This window comes from Bos taurus, chromosome 7 (genome assembly GCF_002263795.3).
Source record: "Bos taurus isolate L1 Dominette 01449 registration number 42190680 breed Hereford chromosome 7, ARS-UCD2.0, whole genome shotgun sequence".
NCBI classification, from domain to species: domain Eukaryota; kingdom Metazoa; phylum Chordata; class Mammalia; order Artiodactyla; family Bovidae; genus Bos; species Bos taurus.
Genome location: NC_037334.1, coordinates 42,660,074 through 42,677,338, shown reverse-complemented (window position 1 = coordinate 42,677,338; position 17,265 = coordinate 42,660,074). Strand labels below are relative to the sequence as shown.

At 40.9% G+C, this 17,265-nt stretch overlaps 2 non-coding genes and 1 pseudogene across 2 annotated transcripts; 1 reads left to right on the top strand and 2 right to left on the bottom strand.

The window, feature by feature from the left end:
- The first annotated feature begins 6,831 nt into the window (after positions 1-6,831).
- On the top strand, positions 6,832-7,797 carry LOC100139823 (nucleophosmin-like; annotated as a pseudogene).
- Positions 7,798-16,482: 8,685 nt separating this feature from the next.
- TRNAE-CUC (transfer RNA glutamic acid (anticodon CUC)) lies at positions 16,483-16,554 on the bottom strand. Its single transcript has one exon. It is a non-coding gene; the product is annotated as a tRNA-Glu (tRNA).
- Positions 16,555-16,834: 280 nt separating this feature from the next.
- Positions 16,835-16,940, bottom strand: TRNAL-CAA (transfer RNA leucine (anticodon CAA)). The gene is made up of 2 exons: positions 16,903-16,940; positions 16,835-16,880 (listed from the first exon to the last, which is right to left on the bottom strand). It is a non-coding gene; the product is annotated as a tRNA-Leu (tRNA).
- Positions 16,941-17,265: the final 325 nt, after the last annotated feature.

The window sequence follows — 17,265 nt, the reverse complement described above, 5'->3', positions numbered from 1 at the left end:
TTTCTTTTGCTCAATTTTATGTCTGTGACATCTACCCATGTTGGTTGTGAAGTGTTATCAGTCATTTGTTTTGTTTTCTTTGTTTAATTGCTTTTTTCTCCTGTGTAGTATTGTATGAATAGGTACTTTATATATATATATATATATATATATATATATATATATATACACATATATAATCTGTGTGAGTTTGGGGCCATTATGAACATTTCTGTGTCTTTGGTGGACATATGTACTCATTTATGGATATATATCAAGGAGTAAAATTTCCAGATCATAAGGTATACATATATGCAGCATTAGTAGATAATGACAAACGGTTTTCAAAAGTGTACCAAGTTACACATCTACCAATGCCATACGAGAATTCCAGCTGCTCCATATGTTTGCCAGCACTTTCTACTGTCAGGCTTTTAATTTCAACTATCTCTAATGGCTCCTGGATATGAAGAAGAATCTCACTGGGGCTTTAATCCATATTTCCCTGATGACTAATGATGGTGTCTGTTCATTTGCATATCCTCTTGTGAAAGTCCTGTGTTTTTTCCTAAGGGATCCCAGGCCCTTTAGTAGGGTATTCAGTAAAGATGTGCTGAATGAATGGATAAAAAATGAATCAACAAATGGATAAAATCCACCAGAATAAGAGGCTTACCCTCACCACTGGCTGCCACTATGCCAGCACTTTGCAGATTTGTCTCCTTTGGTTGGGCTTCCTGTTGCACTAGTGGTAAAGAACATGCCTGTAAAAGCAGGAAATGTAAGAGATGCAGGTTTGATCCCGGGGTCAGGAAGATCCCCTGGAGGAGGGCATGGCAACACACTTCAGTATTCTTGCCTGGAAAGCCCCAAGGACAGAGGATCCTGGCGGGCTACAGTCCATAGGGACATAAAGATTCAGATACAACTGAAGTGACTTAGCAGCAGCAACAGATCCTTTGATTACATGCCTGAGAGTTGTGGTGGAACTAGGGCACTTTGGGAAGCGATTAGAAAGGTCTGAAACAGGATGCCAGCTTCCCAGCTGAAAAGCTTGGCAAGCATATTGCTAAATATTGCCAAGCTTGAGGCGCCCCTTCATGGCTCTGGGTTTCAGAGAACAGACAGGGAGGTATGCCAGGAACAGGTACTGACAAATTTACACATTTCCCTACCATTCACCAATCTCTACTTTCTACCCAGTCAAATCCCACCCCTTCTCTCCAGCCCAGACAGCACCTGACCTTCGTCTTCCTACTATAACCTAGGCAATCTTGAATCCTCACCACTCAGCAAAGGGCAGGACAGAAGAGGGTGACAGTTCCCAGAATGAGAGGACTATAGGAAGTATAGCAGGCCTGAGTCCCAGAAGTGCAGAGGTGTGCATGAAAAACAAAAATACATTAGGAATCCAGAAGAGGAGGAAGTGCAAGTTTCACACCCAGAGTAAAACCCCAGTGGGGAAATCTAACATGAAAATCCTGAAGTACAGGAATAGGGGGTGACAAGGGGGCCCTTATGGGAGGATCCAAGTCTAAGGAGAGGTGGAAAGGAGAGCAAGAACACTGCCTGAATTCAGAGAAGGGATGTGTAAAGATTCTCTGGCCTCACTGCTGACCACAATGGGCACACAAATGCATGCCTCATTCCTGCATTCACCGATGTAGCACTCTTTGAGCACCACTACATACCCACCCTCCACTAGGCATCCTAGATAAACAAGCAAGTTTCTGATATCATGTAGTGCACATGCTAGCCGAGTAGGTGAAGGCATAACCATGCCTAACCAGTAGTCATGTATGGATTTGAGAGTTGGACCATAAAGAAAGCCGAGCGCTGAAAAATTGATGCTTTTGAACTGTGGTGTTGGAGAAGACTGTGGAGAGTCCCTTGGACTGCAAGGAGATCCAACCAGTCCATTCTAAAGGAGATCAGCCTTGGGTGTTCTTTGGAAGGACTGATGCTGAAGCTGAAACTCCAATACTTTGGCCACCTCATGTGAAGAGTTGACTCATTGGAAAAGACTCTGATGCTGGGAGGGATTGGGGGCAGGAGGAGAAGGGGATGACAGAGGATGAGATGGCTGGATGGCATCACCGACCTGATGGACATGAGTTTGAGTGAACTCCGGGAGATGGTGATGGACAGGGGGGCCTGGTGTGCTGCAGTCCATGGGGTCGCAAAGAGTTGGACATGACTGAGCGACTGAACTGAACTGAAGTAATTGCAGTAGCTGGAAGGGGGTGGGGGAGGGAATATTAATCAACCTGGGAACAAACCTAAAACCTTACATACCACCATATTGGGATTAGGTTTCAACATAAGAATTTTTGGGGCAACAAAAATGTTCAGTCCATAGCAGGGACTATATGTTTAAATAAGTATGATAACTGACAGATGATGGTGTTCGTAAGGCATAATGCCAGAAGTGGGCTTCTTCCTGACTGAGGGCTGATGTCACTCATTATGCAGAGAGCAAGTAATGTTTTTAAGTAATTATAGATTCATAGGAAGTTGCAAAGACAGTACAGACAGGTCCTTGCGTACCTTTCATCCAATTTTCACCAATGGTTGCACTTAACATAATTGTAATATAATATGAATATCAGAACATGACATTAATACAATGTGTGTTTGTAGTTTTATTGCATGTGCATATTTTTTTATTTGCTTTTTAATTGGAGGATAATTGCTTTAAAATGTTATATTGGTTTCTGCCATACATCAACATGAATCAGCCATGGGTATACACATGTCCCATCCCCCTTGAACCTCCCTCCCCCTTCCAACCCCATCCCACCCCTTTAGGTTGTCACAGAGCACCAGGCTGAAATCCCTGCACTGTACACCAACTTCCCATTAGCTATCTATTTCACACATGGTAATGTATTTATTTCAATTCTACTCTCTCAATTTGTCCCACCCTCTCCTGCTCTCCCTGTGTCTACAAGTCTGTTCTGTATGTTGGAGTCTCTACTCCTGTCCTGCAAATAGTTTCATCAGTACCATTTTTTTAGAGTCCATACATATGTGCTAATATATGCTATTTGTTTTTCTTTTTCTGACTTACTTCACTCTGTATAACAGACTCTAGATCTATACACGTCTCTAGAACTGACTCAGATTCGTTCCTTTTTATGCCTGAGTTATATTCCCTAGTGTACATGCACCACAGGTCCTTTATCCATTCATCTGTCAATGGACATCTCGGTGGCTTGTGTGTCTTAGCTATTGCAAATAGTGCTACAGTGAACATTGGAGTACATGTGTTTTTTTCAATTATGTTTTTCTCAGGTTATATGCCCAGTAGTGGGATGGCTGGGTCATCTGGTAGTTTTATTTCTAACTTTTAAAGAAATATCCATACTCTTCTCCATAATGGCTATTAATTTATATCCCACTAATAGTACAAGAGGGTTTCCTTCTCTCCACAGCCTCTCCAGCATTTATTCTTTGCAGATTTTTTTAATTTTAATTTTTTAAATTATGAAAGTATGATAACATATTTACAAGGGACTTGGAAAATACAGAACAAAGTTACATATAGCTCCATTATATATTAACATTATTTTTAAGTACATAAATTAAGGTTTTTAGTTGGAGTTTCAATATCAAACTCTCAAAAATTAATAGAATGGACAGAAAAGAAGTAGAAGGACATAGTGGACCTGAAAAGCACTATTAACCAATTCAATATAATTAAGATTTATACAATTTTCACACAACAGCAGGGTATGAATTTTATTCAAGTTCCCATAGGCTATAACCAGGAGACACTGGAACATATCCAGGGACATAAAACAAGATGCAAAAATGTCATGGTCTAAAGGTATTAAAATCATACAGAATCTGTTCTATCACTGTATAACTATGGTAGAATACAATATCAAAAGATATTTGAAAATAACCCACATATTTTTCAACTGTAATCTGACAGTTACCAAGAGAAATCTTTGACTTAGCCATCGAAAGCCTCAAGAAGATTAAAAGACTGAAATAACACAGAGGTGATTGCAGAGAAGAAAGCATTTAAGTGAAAAACCAATGTCAAAATGAAAAATTAATATCAAAACTAATTTAAAAACTCCATGTATTTGGAAGTTCAATGTCCACTTTTAAATGATGGGTGTATCTAAGAAGGCATAACAAGAAACATTAGAAAATATTTGTAAAAATAAAAATGAAAAGAGAATTTATCAGAATTTGTTGCATGCAGCTAAAGCTGCTCATTTCAACTAAATACAACGTGGAATCTTGAATATGATATGAAAACAAATCGTGGACACTAGCAAAATATTTTGTGAAATTTGAACAAAACCTATACAGTGCATGCTAAATTGCCTCAGTCGTGTCTGACTGTTTTTGACGCTATGGGTTTCCATTCCCTTGTTCAGGGCATCTTCCTGACCCAGGGATCAAACCACGTCTCTTATGTCTTCTGCATTAGGCAAGCAGGTTCTTAACCACTAGTACCACCTGGGAAACCAAAAACAGACTGGATAAAAATAAAAGATAATCATAGTCCAGTTGCTTTTAAACAAGACTGCTCATTAGAATCACATCTGGAGGTTTGGAGGAAAAAAAATACCAGGCCAATTTTTTTTTTTTTTCAAAAATATCCAAGATAATTCTAATCTGCATCTGGATTTTAAAAACTGATTACAAATTTTTCTATTAAATGGTAGTTTCAGTGATATAGAATTCTATTATTTTCTGTTGACCAGTCATGATACAATGGTATTAAAACAAAGATACATAATCACAACAGTAAGAGATGTTCATCAGCTATCACAATTAATAGCAGTCAAAAAATAAAAGATAATTATAATTGCAAGCCATAATGGAAATATGATTAACTTAACAGGGCTTTCCAGGTGGTGCTAGAGGTAAAGAACCTGTCTGCCAATGCAGGTGACTTAAGAGATGCAGATTTGATCCCTGGGTTGGGAAGATTACCCTGGAGAAGGAAATGGCAACCTGCTCCAGAATTCTTGCCTCGGAAATCCCAAGGACAGAGGAGCCTGGAGGGCTGTGGTCCATAGGGTCACAAAGAGTTAGGTCACAAAGATTCGGGTCAAAGAGAGTCAGACACCACTGAAGTGACTTAGCATGCATAAAATAATTACTTACAACTTGGGGGTTAAATAGGGGATTGGAATGCAAAAGTAGGAAGTCAAGAGATAGCTGGAGCAACAGGCAAGGTTGGCCTTAGGGTACAAAGTGAAGCACGACAAAGGCTAAAAGAGTTTTGTCAAGAGAACACACTGGTCAAAACAAACACCCTCTTCCAACAACACAAGAGACAACTCTACACATGGACATCACCAGATGGCCAATACCGAAATCAGATTGATTGATTATATTCTTTGCAGCCGAAGATGCAGGAATTGTGTAAAGTCAGTAAAAAAAAAGACCTGGAGCTGACTGTGACTCAGATCATGAGCTCTTTACTGCAAAATTTAGACTTATATTGAAGAAAGTAGGGAAAATCACTAGGCCATTCAGGCATGATCTAAGTCAAATCCCTTATGATTATACAGTGAAAGTGACAAATAGATACAAGAGATTAGATCTGATAGACAGTGTCTGAAGGACTACGAGCAGAGGTTCATAACACTGTTCAGGAGGTGGTGACCAAAACCATCCCAGAGGAAAAGAAATGCAAGAAAGCAAAATGGTTTTCTAAAGAGGACTTACAAATAACTGAGAAAAGAATAGTGAAACGCAAAGGAGAAAGGGAAAGATATATACAACTAAATTCAGAGTTCCAGAGAATAGCAAGGAGAGATAAGAAAGCCTTCTTAAGTGAACAATGCAAAGAAATAGAGGAAAACAATAGAATGGGAAAGACTAGAGATCTCTTCAAGAAAATTAGAAATATGAGGGAATATTTCATGCAAAAATGGGCACAATAAAGGACAGAAACGATAAGGACCTACCAGAAGCAGAAGAGATTAAGACGAGATGGCGAGAATACACAAAGGTACCATACAAAAAAGGTCTTAATGACTCAGATAACCACGATGGTGTGGTCACTCACATATAGCCAGACATCCTAGAATCAAGTGGGCCTTAAGAAGCATCACTATAAGCAAAACTAGTGGAGGTGATGGAATTCCAGGTGAGCTATTTCAAATCCTAAAAGATGATGCTGTCAAAGTGCTGCACTCAATATGCCAGCAAATTTGGAAAACTCAGCAGTGCCCACAGGACTAGAAAAAGTCAATTTTCATCCAATCCCAAAGAAGGGCAATGTCAAAGAATGTTCAAACTACCATACAATTGGGCTCATCTCACATGCTAGCAAGGTAATGCTCAAAATCCTTCAAGTTAGGCTTCAACAGTACATGAACCATGAACTTCCAGATGTTCAACCTGGATTTAGAAAAGGTAGAGGAACCAGAGATCAAATTTCCAATATCCACTGGATCATAGAAAAAGCAAGAGTCCCAGAAAAACATCTACTTCTTCTTCATTGACTACTCTAAAGCTTTTGACTGTGTAGATCACAACAAACTGTGGAAAACACTTAAAGAGATGGAAATAACAGACTACTTTACCTGCTTCCTGAGAAATCTGTATGCAGGTCAAGAAGCAACAGTTAGAATTGGATATGGAATAATGGACTCATTCAAAATTAGGAAAGGAGTATGTCAAGGCTGTATATTGTCACCATGCTTATTTAACTTATATGCAGAGTACCTCATGGAAAATGCCAGGCAGGATGAATCACAAGTTGAAATCAAGATTCCTGGGACTGGGTGTGGTTGCATCCTGCATGACTGCTCGTTCAAACAGTAGTCATTTAATTCCATCCAGCTTCTTTCCCACTGAAGTGTGTGTCACCAACCCATGGAGGATTCAGGGAAGATGGACATGAACACCCCGAGGCCCCAGACTATCTTTTCAGTTGTGAACTAAAGGCCGACAGAGATTATCACTTCAAGGTGGATAATGATGAAAATGAGCACCAGTTATCTTTAAGAATGGTCAGTTTAGGGGCTGGAGCAAAGGATGAATTATGCATTGTTGAAGCAGAGGCAATGAATTATGAAGGCAGTCCAATTAAAGTGACACTGGCAACTTTGAAAATGTCTATACAGCCAATAGTTTCCCTTGGGGGCTTTGAAATTATACCACCTGTGGTCTTACAGTTGAAGTGTGGTTCAGGGCCTGTGCATATCAGTGGACAACTGGTGCTGACCAGGACTGACCAAGACTTAGTAGCTGTGGAGGAAGATGCACAGTCAGAAGATAAAGAGAAGGATGATATGAAACTCCTAAGTATATCTGGAAGGTGTTCTGTGGTAGCAAGATTCCCCAGAAAAAAGTAAAGCTTGCTGCTGATGAAGATGAAGAAGGTGATGATGATGATGATGATTTTGATGAGGAAGTTAAAGAAAAAGCCCCAGTAAAGAAATCTGTATGAGATACTCGAGCCAAAAATGCACAAAAGTTGAACCAGAATGGAAAAGACTCAAAACTGTCAACACCAAGATCAAAAGGTCAGGAATCCTTCAAAAAAACAGGAAAAAACACCTAAAACACTGGAAGGACCTAGCTCTGCAGAAGACATTAAAGGAAAAATGCAAGCAAATATAGTAAGAGGTGGTTCCCTTCCCAAAGTGGAAGCCAAGTTTATCAATTACGTGATGAATTGTTTCCAGATGACTGACCAGGAGGCTATTCAAGATCTCTGGCAGTGAAAGAAGTCTCTCTAAGAAAATAGTTTAAACAGTTTGTTAAAAATTTTCCGTCTTATTTCATTTCTGTAACAGTTGATATCTGGCTGTCCTTTTCATAATGCAGAATGAGAACTTTCCCTATCATGTCTGATAAATGTTCTCCTCCTGAAGGCAGGAGGAGAAGGGCATGACAGAGGATGAGATGGTTGGATGGCATCACCAACTCAATGGACATGAGTTTGAGCAAACTATGGGAGATGGTGCAGGACAGGGAAGCCTGGCCTGCTGCAGTCCATGGAGTCACAAAGAGTCAGACTCAACTGAGCGACTGAACAACAGTCCCTCTCATCAGCCTCATCCGCCAGAGGGCAGACAGGAGAGGCAAGAAGAACTACAATCCTGCAGCCTCCGAATGAAAACCACAACCACAGAAAGTTAATCAAAATGAAAGTTCAGAGGACTATCTCCCAGATGAAAGAACACCATAAAATCCCAGAAAAATAACTAAATGAAGTGGAGATAGGCAATCTTTCAGAAAAAGAATTCAAAATAATGATAGGGCAGATGACCCAGGATCTTGGGGGAAAAAATGGAGAAGGTGCCATAAATGTTTATCAAAGACCTTGAAGAACGAAGGAATAAACAGAGATGAACAACACACTAGAAGGATTCAATAGCACAACAACTGAGGCAGAAGAGCAGATAAGTAACCTAGAAGGTTGTATGGTGGAAATCACTGCTGCAAAACAAAATATAGAAAAAAGAATGAAAAAAAAAAATGTACTCTGGGACAACATTAAAGGCCCCAATATTCACATTACAAAGGTCCCAGAAAGAGAAGAGAGAAAGGACTTGAGAAAATATTTGAAGAGAAAATAGCTGAAGATTTCCCTACCATGGGAAAAGAAATAGTCAATGAAGTCCAGGAAGTAGAGAGTCCCAGGCAGGATAAACCCACACACACATCGAGACACCCAGTAATCAAACTGACAAAAATTAAGGAAAAAGATAAAATGTTAAAAGCAACGAGGGAAATACAATAAATAACATACAAGGGAACTCCCATAAGATTATCTATTTGTAAATGTTTTGATGATAGCCATTCTGATCAGTGTGAGGCAGTACTTCATTGTAGTTTTGATTTGCATTCCTCTAATAATAAGCTTTTTGGGGGGGGGGTGTTAGTTCTAAAAGGTCTTGTAAGTCTTCATAGAACCGTTCAACTTCAGCTTCTTTAGCGTTACTGGTTGGGGCATAGACTTGGATTACTGTGATAGTGAATGGTTTGCCTTGGAAACGAACAGACATCATTCTGTAGTTTTTGAGATTGCATCCAAGTACTGCATTTCGGACTCTTTTGTTGACCATGATGGCTATTCCATTTCTTCTAAGGGATTCCTGCCCACAGTAGTAGATATAATGGTCATCTGAGTTAAATCCACCCATTCCAGTCCATTTTAGTTCGCTGATTCCTAGAATGTCAACGTTCACTCTTGCCATCTCCTGTTTGACCACTTCCAATTTGCCTTGATTCATGGACCTGACATTCCAGGTTCCTATGCAATATTGCTCTTTACAGCATCAGACCTTGCTTCTATCGCCAGTCACATCCACAACTGGGTATTGTTTTTGCTTTGGCTCCATCCCTTCATTCTTTCTGGAGTTATTTCTCCACTGATCTCCAGTAGCATATTGGGCACCTACTCACCTGGGGAGTTCCTCTTTCAGTATCCTATCATTTTGCCTTTTCATACAGTTGATGGGGTTCTCAAGGCAAGAATACTGAAGTGGTTTGCCATTCCCTTCTCCAGTGGACCACATTCTGTCAGACCTCTTCACCATGCCCGCCCGTCTTGGGTGGCCCCATGGGCATGGCTTAGTTTCACTGAGTCAGACAAGGCTGTGGTCTTAGTGTGATTAGATTGACTAGTTTTCTGTGATTATGGTTTCAGTGTGTCTGCCCTCTGATGCCCTCTTGCAACACCTACCGTCTTACTTGGGTTTCCCTTACCTTGGACATGGGGTATCTCTTCACGGCTGCTCCAGCAAAGCGCAGCCGCTGCTCCTTACCTTGGACGAGGGGTATCTCCTCACCACCGGCCCTCCCGACCTTGAACGTGGAATAGCTCCTCTAGGCCCTCCAGTGCCCGAGCGGCCATCGCTCCTTGGACGTGGGGTTGCTCCTCCTGGCCGCAGCCACTGACCTCCGATGCATCGTAGCTCCTCTTGGCCACTGTCCCTGACCTCGAACATGGAGTAGTTCCTCTCTGCTGCGCTCTGTGGCAAATTTGGCCTTGGAATACGGAATGAAGCAGGGCAAAGACTAATAGAGTTTTGCCAAGAAAATGCACTGGTCATAGCAAACACCCTCTTCCAACAACACAAGAGAAGACTCTACACATGGACATCACCAGACGGTCAATACCGAAATCAGATTGATTATATTCTTTGCAGCCAAAGATGGAGAAGCTCTATACAGTCAGCAAAAACAAGACCAGGAGCTGACTGTGGCTCAGATCATGAACTCCTTATTGCCAAATTCAGACTTAAGTTGAAGAAAGTAGGGAAAACCACTAGACCATTCAGGTATGACCTAAATCAAATCCCTTATGATTATACAGTGGAAGTGAGAAAGAGATTTAAGGGACTAGATCTGATAGATAGAGTGCCTGATGAACTATGGACGGAGGTTCATGACATTGTACAGGAGACAGGGATCAAGACCATACCCATGGAAAAGAAATGCAAAAAAGCAAAATAGCTGTCTTGGGAGACCTTACAAATAGCTGTGAAAGAAGAGAAGGGAAAAGCAAAGGAGAAAAGGAAAGATATAAGCATCTGAATGCAGAGTTCCAAAGAATAGCAAGAAGAGATAAGAAAGCCTTCCTCAGAGATCAATGCAAAGAAATAGAGGAAAACAACAGAATGGGAAAGACTAGAGATCTCTTCAAGAAAATTAGAGATACCAAGGGAACATTTCATGCAAAGAAGGGCTCGATAAAGGACAGAAATGGTACGGACCTAACAGAAGCAGAAGATATTAAGAAGAGGTGGCAAGAATACACAGAAGAACTGTACAAAAAAGATCTTCACGACCAAGATAATCAAGATGGTATGATCACTCACCTAGAGCCAGACATCCTGGAATGTGAAGTCAAGTGGGCCTTAGAGCATCACTAAGAACAAAGCTAGTGGAGGTGATGGAATTCCAGTTGAGCTATTTCAGATCCTGAAAGATGATGCTGTGAAAGTGCTGCATTCAATATGCCAGCAAATTTGGAAAACTCAGCAGTGGCCACAGGACTGGAAAAGGTCAGTTTTCATTCCAATCCCAAAGAAAGGCAATGCCAAAGAATGCTCAAATTACTGCACAACTGCACTCATCTCACACGCTAGTAAAGTAATGCTCAAAATTCTCCAAGCCAGGCTTCAGCAATACGTGAACCGCGAACTTCCAGATGTTCAAGCTGGTTTTAGAAAAGGCAGAGGAACCAGAGATCAAATTGCCAACATCCGCTGGATCATGGAAAAAGCAAGAGAGTTCCAGAAAAACATCTATTTCTGCTTTATTGACTATGCCAAAGCCTTTGACTGTGTGGATCACAATAAACTGTGGAAAATTCTGAAAGAGATGGGAAGACGAGAGCACCTGACCTGCCTCTTGAGACACCTATATGCAGGTCAGGAAGCAACAGTTAGAACTGGACATGGAACAACAGACTGGTTCCAAATAGGAAAAGGAGTACGTCAAGGCTGTATATTGTCACCCTGCTTATTTAACTTATATGCAGAGTACATCATGAGAAACGCTGGGCTGGAAGAAGCACAAACTGGAATCAAGATTGCCGGGAGAAATATCAATAACCTCAGATATGCAGATGACACCACTCTTATGGCAGAAAGTGAAGAGGAACTAAAAAGCCTCTTGATGAAAGTGAAAGTGGAGAGTGAAAAAGTTGGCTTAAAGCTCAACCTTCAGAAAACTAAGATCATGGCATCTGGTCCCATCACTTCATGGGAAATAGATGGGAAACAGTGGAAACAGTGCCAGACTTTATTTTTGGGGGTTCCAAAATCACTGCAGATGGTGACTGCACCCATGAAATTAAAAGACACTTACTCCTTGGAAGGAAAGTTATGACCAACCTAGATAGCATATTCAAAAGCAGAGACATTACTTTGCCAACAAAGGTCCATCTAGTCAAGGCTATGGTTTTTCCAGTGGTCATGTGTGGATGTGAGAGTTGGACTATGAAGAAGGTTGAGCACCAAAGAATTGATGCTTTTGAACTGTGGTGTTGGAGAAGACTCTTGAGAGTCCCTTGGACTGCAAGGAGATCCAACCAGTCCATTCTGAAGGACATCAGCCCTGGGATTTCTTTGGAGGGAGTGATGCTAAAGCTGAAACTCCAGTACTTTGGGCACCTCATGCAAAGAGTTGACTCATTGGAAAAGACTCTGATGCTGGGAGGGATTGTGGGCAGGAGGATAAGGGGACGCCAGAGGATGAGATGGCTGGATGGCATCACTGAGTCGATGGACGTGAGTCTGAGTGAACTCTGGGAGTTTGTGATGGACAGGGAGGCCTGGCGTGCTGCGATTCATGGGGTCACAAAGAGTTGGACACGACTAAGCAACTGAACTGAACTGAACTGAATAATAAGCTACGTTGATCATTTTTCCATGTGTTTATTAGCCACCTGGATGTCTTCTTTGGAGAAATACCTATTAAGGCCTTCTGCCCATTTTTTGTTTGGGTTGTTTGTTTTTCTCATGTTGAGCTGCATGTACTTCTTACATATTTTGGAGATTAATCCTTTGTCAGTTGCTCATTTGCAATTATTTTCTCCCATTCTGAGGGTTCTTTTCATCTTGTTTATGGTTTCCTTTGCTATCTGAAAGCTTTTGAGTTTAGTTAGTTACATACCGTTTATTTCCATTACTCTAGAAGGTGGGTCATAGAGGATCTTCCTGTCACTTACGTCAAAATGTGTTCTGCCTATGTTTTCCTCTAAGTTTTACAGTATCCTTGTGTGCTCAGTCGCTTCAGTCATGTCTAACTCTCTGTGACTTCATGGACTGCACCTCACCAGGCTCCTCTGTCTGTAAGATTCTCCAGGCAAGAATACTGGAGTTGCCATGCCCTTCTCCAGGGAATCTTCCCAACCCAGGGATCAAACCCACACCTCCTGCATCCTCTGAACTGCAGGCAGATTCTTTACTCACTGAGCCACCTGGGAAGCCATTTAGGTCTTTAATCAATTTTGAGTTTATCTTTGTATGGTGTTAGGGAGTATTCTCATTTCATTCTTTTTCATGTAGCTGTCCAGTTTTCCTAGCACCACTTCTTGAAGAGGCTGTCTTTTCTCCATTTTCTATTCTTGCCTCCTTTGCCAAAGATAAGGTGCTCATATGTGTGTAGGTTAATCTCTGGGCTTTCTGTCTTGTTCCATTGGTTTATATTTCTGTTTTTTTTGTTAGTACCATACTGTCTTGATGACTGTAGTTTTGTGAAAGTGAAAGTCGCTCAGTTGTGTCTGACTCTTTGCGACCCCATCGACTGTAGTCCATGGAATTCTCCAGGCCAGAATACTGGAGTGGGAACCCAGGTCTCCCGCCTTGCAGGCGGATTTTTTACCAGCTGAGCCACAAGGGAAGTGTGGTAATTTTGTAGTACAGTCTGAAACAAGGAAGGTTGATTCCTCTAGCTTCATTCTTCTTTCTTAAGACTGCTTTGGCTATTCTGGGGTCTTTTATTTTACCATACGAATTGTGAATTTTTTTGTTCTAGTTCTGTGAAAAAATGCCATTGACAATTTGATAAGGATTGCCTTAAATCTGTAGATTGCTTTGAGTAATATTGTCATGTCACAATATTGGTTCTTCCAATCCAGGAACATGATATATCTTCCATCTGTTAATGTTGTCTTTTATTTTTTTTTATCAGTGTCTTATAGTTTTCTGCATACACCTCTTTTGCGTCCTTCAGTTTTCATTTCAGTTACTCAGTCGTGTCCGACTCTTTGAGACCCCATGAACTGCAGCACGCCAGGCCTCCATGTCCAAACCAAGTCCTGGAGTTCACCCAAACCCATGTCCATTGAGTCACGTTAGGCAGGTTTATTCCTAGGTATTTTATTATTTCACATGTGCATATTCTTCTAACTACAACCACAACAAGATACAGAACTATTTCATCAACATAAAGATTTCCCTCTTGCTATGCCTCTTTAGTCACTTCTGCCCCACTCCCTACCTCCCAACATCTCCAAGCCCTATCAATCAGTAATCTGTTTTCTATCACTATAATTTCTCATTCACTATAATTTTTATGTGAATGAAATCATGAAGTATGTGACCTTTTGATATTGACTTTTTCACTCAGCATAACTCCCTGAGGTATATCCAAGTTATATCCTGCATCAGTAGTTCATTTATTTTTAGTGCTGAGCAGCATTCTATGGTATGGTGGTACTACCACCTGTTTAACCATTCACCTGTTAAAGGCCGTTTCAGTTGTTCCCTGTTTTTTGGCTGTTAAGAGTGCTTTAAACATTTGTGTACAGGTTTTTGTGTAAATATAAGTTTTCATTGCTCTGGGATAAATGCCTAAGAATGTAATTGTTGGGTCATATAGTAACTGCATGTTTAGTTCTGTAAAAAAAATTGCTAGACTCTTTCTTAAATGGCTATACCATTTACATTTCTGCTAGCAATGAACAAGTGATCTAGTTTCTCGTCATCCTCACTAGCATTTGCTGTTACCACTGCTTTTTATTTTAGCTATTCTGAAAAGCTTCTGGTGATATCTCATTGTGATTTTAATTTGCACTTCAACAACATTGAACATCAATGTCTTGTCATGCCACTGGCTCATTATATAATTGGATTGTTTGCTTTTTTATCACTGAGTTTTGAGAGTTCTCTATAAGTCCTAGATACGAGCCCTTTGTCAGAGATGTGGTTTGCAAATATTTTTTTTCTGTTTGTAGCTTGTCTTAACAAGCTACATCATCTTAACAAGGCCTTTTGCAGAATAAGTTTTTAATTTTGATGAGGTTCAATTTAATATTTTCCTACATGTCATTATTAAGAACTTGTCACTAAGGACTAGGTCTTAAAGGTTTTCTATGTTTTCTTATAAAGTTTTATAGTTTTAAGCGTTACATTTAAATCTATGACTCATTTTAAATTGATTTTTGTGTAACGTGTGAGCAATTTTTCAAATAAATTGTATTATTCTTCTACTAATAAATTGTATATACTCATGGTAGAAAAATAAGCAAACGCCTGACATTAGGACAAAGAAAATTTAAAATTTTCATAATCCTACCACTTATAGAAAATCATTACATTTAGTATATGTCTTCCCAGCTGTTTTTTATTCTTTACACACACACACACACACACACACACACACATAACATACATATGTACACTTAGGTTCCTTCCAATTCCTTTTGAAGATGAGGGAAAATTTCAAAATGAAACTTAAAGGTTAGATGAAATTTCATTCTCTTTCTTATTCATCCTTTGATCGGCCAGCTTTACAGATGAGAAAACTAAAGCTTAGACAGAATAGACAGCTTGCCTTCTGAAAAGTCCAGTCAGGACTTGCACTCAGCTCAACCTGACCACCAATCATCTCTTGCTATACTATACTCCACACAAGGCTGAATTACCAAAGGAAAAAAAAAAAAAAAAAGCCAACAGCTAGGAAAGAGAAAAGCAGAGGCAAAATGATTTGTTCAAGGGTAGTTTGGTGAGCCAAGCTGTAACTAATATGGAGGTAGGCTATACCCTAACAGCCTGGCCTGGAGGTCTAGAAAAGATACCCAGGGAGAAATGAATACTTTCAAAAACAACAAATTAAGCATAGAGGGTCAGAATATTATACAAATACTAAGAAGATAGAACTTAAATGTGGCTGAAGAGTTTTTATTATTAAAATAGATTATTTTCCACAGGAGTCACAACAGAAAAATGAGCAGTGGAAATTTCTAGAATAAAAAAATTTGAAAAGCAGCTATAAAAGATATTTTGGGAACAATTACGGGAAATTCAAATGTGGACTGGCATCTGATGACAAGTTAATGTTGATTTTCTCAGGTGTGACATGGAGTAGTGTAATAATGTATGCAACTTTCAAACGGGTGGGAGACTGAGGAAGCTCTGATTATGTCTGGAGAGAAAGAGAAAATGTGGCAAAATATTAACCTATGTCGTATCGAGGTAGAAAGAACACCGGTGTTCGTTGTGTCATTATTTTACTCATTTCAGTTTACTTTCAAAATAAAAGTTACGTGTTCGGGTGGGAAGAATTTCCTGACTCCTTTTTATAGTAAAACTTGCCTGAGTCAATGTGAGCAGTGAGCCCCCTCTAGGTGACATCGGTCATTCTAATCATTTTGAGTATTCGGGGAGATTTTTTTTTTTTTTTAACCCTGGGCATTGGAAGACCTGGCACTTGCAGCAGCACCAGTGTTTTCTTTTGGGATCATTTAATGCTGTCTGCCTTGTTCTTCCTTTCTTAATTAAGGTATCGTAAGGCAATGGCCACCCACTCCAGTGTCCTTGCCTGGAGAATCCCAGGGACGCGGGAGCCTGGTGGGCTGCCGTCTATCGGGTCGCACAGAGTCGGACACGACTGAAGAGACTTAGCAGCAGTAGCAGAAGCAGCAGGTATAGGACAGTGATTCACAGACAGCCGGCACTCGTTAACCAGAATACTCCTAACCTCTAATTCTCCTAAACAGAAAGGTAGCCAATATTGTATTTTTGGCGTCAAGCTGAAAGAAAAACGAAACAAAAAAGTGCTTTCCCTGACCGGGAATCGAACCCGGGCCGCGGCGGTGAGAGCGCCGAATCCTAACCACTAGACCACCAGGGAACACATAAGAGAGCCCTCTACAGTAAGCTAGACAAACTGTAAAAGATGTGACGTAAACTGGGTTCCTGAATGCGGTTGCTTGAACCTCCGGTATTCAAACCGCCTCCCTCTTCCACCTGACCGGTCTCTCGGCCGCTGCAAAACCGAAGAAAACATAATGGAGAACCGAAGCAACTGTGAAGTCTAAACATGGCCGCCGTCTCAGAAACAGAAAACAAAACCACCAGCACTAACGGGAAATGTTCTTGGATATGTTCGCGAAAGGTTGCAAAAACGCGCCTGTCAGAAGTGGGATTCGAACCCACGCCTCCATTCGGAGACCAGAATGCCCTAGGGGAAGGTAGACACCTTGAGTCTGGCGCCTTAGACCACTCGGCCATCCTGACACGCTGAAGGGAGGATGTTCCTGAACGGCCTGCTTTCTGCGACAGGCTGATGCGCTGTCCCGCCTTCCTGGGCAGGCTGTCGGCGGATCCACCAGGTCAGGGCGGAGGAGAACCTTGCGCTGGGCGCCTGCGGCTGGCTGCGGAGGAGCTCTTGGAGAATGCCGGGTTTGCAGTTCCTGCCGACTGCCTAGGCTCTCAGGTTGGCAGGAAAATCGAGTCAAGAAGCAAGGACAATCCCGCTAGAAAACCAGAGGGTTTAGTGACCATCCGACCCAGCAAAGGAAGGAAACTATAGTAGCAAAAGCAAAAAGAAAGTGCCAGGTGT